The sequence below is a fragment of the Jaculus jaculus genome, chromosome 6, assembly GCF_020740685.1.
Source record: "Jaculus jaculus isolate mJacJac1 chromosome 6, mJacJac1.mat.Y.cur, whole genome shotgun sequence".
NCBI lineage: Eukaryota > Metazoa > Chordata > Mammalia > Rodentia > Dipodidae > Jaculus > Jaculus jaculus.
Genome location: NC_059107.1, coordinates 98,080,330 through 98,083,536, shown reverse-complemented (window position 1 = coordinate 98,083,536; position 3,207 = coordinate 98,080,330). Strand labels below are relative to the sequence as shown.

General features: G+C 43.7%; 1 non-coding gene across 1 annotated transcript; it reads right to left on the bottom strand.

The window, feature by feature from the left end:
- Window positions 1-313: 313 nt before the first annotated feature.
- Window positions 314-528, bottom strand: LOC123461760. The gene has a single exon (XR_006637832.1). It is a non-coding gene; the product is annotated as a small nucleolar RNA U3 (small nucleolar RNA).
- Window positions 529-3,207: the final 2,679 nt, after the last annotated feature.

Below are 3,207 nucleotides of genomic sequence, written 5' to 3'. Positions count from 1 at the left end.
GCAGCTTCCCCAATCTGAGGCAGGAAGGGTGGATGCTGCCCTCTCAGGGCACTGAGAGAGGAAACTAGGAGCCAGCTATGGTCCTGCTTGCTCAGCTGCAAGGCATCTGCCTTACCCCTGGGAGTGGGTCTCCTCTAGAGTCCTTGCCAACCTCCAGGGCTCTGGCAAGAGGACGCAAATGGGGCACAGATGTGTCCTGTCTCCTGAAGCCCATGAACACCACTGGGTGACTTCACAGCTCATGTGCAGGAAGCCAGAAGTGGCATTTATGGGATTTGTTTGTTTTTTGATTTTTAATTTCATTTTATTTTTTGTCATTCAGGCTGTGCCCTCTCCCTCCAGATCCTCCAGAAGAGAGCAGGACCAATCATCAATGGCAGGTGGCAGCTACAGCAAAGCAACCCCAAGACCAGCCTCATGCTCAGGAGAGAAAGCTATACCTCCTCCTCATGGCTTCCAGAACTCCACCCAGTCAGAGAAACTTCTCTAGTAGTGAACTACAGAAACGAGCCCTGGAAGTATAGTCTTCACGAGTGGCATCTTGCTTGTACAGGCCTCACTCCCAAAGTACCCCACTACCCCCACAGCTGCCATTTCCATCTCAATCCCCAAACCCTCCCTCTTCACCTCAACAGAGGACATATACTAAAATGGCAACTTTTAAAGGCTTGTTTTCCCACTAACCTTGTGGACACCTATGTTCATCTACAAAGGAGATAAATGCCGTCTGCTCTATGTGTCGTGTGGGTTGTGGTGAGACTGCGTGGGAAGTATACACTGCAAAGCTGCTTATGTCAGTTATGAGACGATTGTGATTAGAAATTCCCGCTCCTTTATGGCAGTAGACTTGTTGCCCATTTCAGTCAGAGCTCTGGGATGAAGTCCTGGATGTCCACTGAGGCTGCAGACCTTTGTTTGTTTGTTTTTTTAATCTGTATAGTGGGAATCATAATGCTTGCCTTGAAGGGTTGCTGTGCGATTTAAATGAGAGGATGTGCAGGGAAACATCTTGAAGAGAGGTTAGGGTTGGAGGTCAGAGCTTCCTAGATTTTTTTTTCCTCTCTTTCAGATTCAGCTGATCAACAAATCTAGTCCAGAGCTAAAGGCCTCTGTGCTCCGACTACACCGGCTGTGCCTTCAGGAAGAATCTGCCAAGAGAGCAAATACAAGATATCTGATCAGAGACTGGGCTGCATAAGCCCGGAAACAGAGCTTCTGTTCTCCTTCTGCCCTGCCAAGTTTGTTCTGTTAGATGCAAGGTTCAAAGATTTCCTGAACCCCAGGATCAGATCTACATGCAAGGGGAAGGTAGACAACATATAGAAGCTAGACAGCAAAATATCACTTTCTGGGGCTGGACAGATGGCTTAGCAGTTAAGCGCTTGCCTGTGAAGCCTAAGGACCCCAGTTCGAGCTCAGTTCCCCAGGTCCCACGTTAGCCAGATGCACAAGGGGGTGCACGCGTCTGGAGTTCGTTTGCAGAGGCTGGAAGCCCTGGCGCGCCCATTCTCTCTCTCTCCCTCTATCTGTCTTTCTCTCTGTGTCTGTCGCCCTCAAATAAATAAATAAATAAAAATAGTTTAAAAAAATCACTTTCTTTCTCTTCCCAGAGTGTTGGTTTGAAATGTGAATCTGATTTGATGCTTCTCAGCTCAATTTTCTGATGACTTTCCTTTCTTAGAAACATAAAATATCAGTCTGGAGGGATAGCTTTGCCTGAAAAGCCAAAAGACCCTGGTTCAATCTCCTAGGACCCACATAAGCCAGACACACAAGGTGGGGCATGCGTCTGGAGTTCATTTGCAGTGGCTAGAGGCCCGGGTGTGCCCATTCTCTCTTTCTCTCTCTAATAAATAAATAAATAAATAAAAATAAAATATTTTATATATATATATACATATATATATATATATATCCAAATTAGTAGATGCAAGTTGAAAACTTGATATAGTTTACATAGTTTTAAAATATTTTCAAGTACTTGATAGTTTCAAAAGGAAACTATAACTTAAAAGAAAGAAGAGAGAAGAATAGAAGAGAGAGAGAAAGGAGAACGTTCCTAGAATAGGAACCACGTTTCCACATTATTCTCAAGATAGGGCAGGGCACTGAGAGGGCAGAGCATCATACAGCAATCACCTGCCCAAGAAAACACACTAAGGGATGCTACAGAGATGCACAATACACTTTTTAAAAATAGAGGAATAATTCTTGATTTAAAAGACAAAAAAGAAACGAAAGCTCTATGTGGTACATGATCCTGTACATACTTGGGAAAGTAACCAAAGTTTAATTGCTTGTGAAGTAGATACCAATATTGTATCAATCTCCAGGCTATTCATAACTATGCTGCAGTTATATAAATCAGCCTACTTGTCTTTAGATGATAAAGGGACCTGGTATCTATCTACATTATCTTCTCAACAGGTTCAGGACAAAGCAAAGTATTGGTAACAATGAACTGTAGTGTGGATATAAATTTTTCTTTATTTTCTTTATTTGTTTATGAGAGAGAGAGTGTGTGTGCGTGTGTGGGTGGGGGACATGTCAGGGCCTCTAGCCACCGCAAACAAACTCAACACATGCACCATCATGTGCATCTGGCTTATGTGGGATCTGAGTAATTGAACCTGGGTCCTTAGGCTTCACAGGCAAGCATCTTAACCGCTAAGCCATCTTTCCAGCCCTTAGAAATTCTTCTTACTCATAACTTTTCCATAAGTTTGATTGTTTTTTTAATTTTGAAAATTAAAACCAAATTCAAATCCTAAAATATGGCTTTCATGTATTTCTTGTATCTAACCTCAACTTATGCTATGGTAGATTTGACTCCCCCGCCCCCAGCCCCACTGCACAACTTAAGCAGCGCCCCACTTGAATTTTTCCCAATCTTGGAATTCATGCTCACTTGGATTCTCTGCCAAGGCCCTTAACGCTCCTTCACCCTTGTTGGAAAGTGGAGGCAGAAAGATCAGGAGTTCAAGTCATGCTCCTTCACCTTTGAAGTCCTGTTCAACATTGAACATCCTGAGTTAAATATGCACAATTAAAAAAAATCTCAACTGTCCATTTAGCCTCAATCTGTCCTCTCTTGTGACTCAAAGTAGGTAAGCATGCTTGTCGCACGTTTCGCAGGGATTCTCTTTGGTTAGGTCAAGCTGGCAGCCGCCTGGTTTCAGATCGCCCTGCCTGGAAACCTGCGCGCTG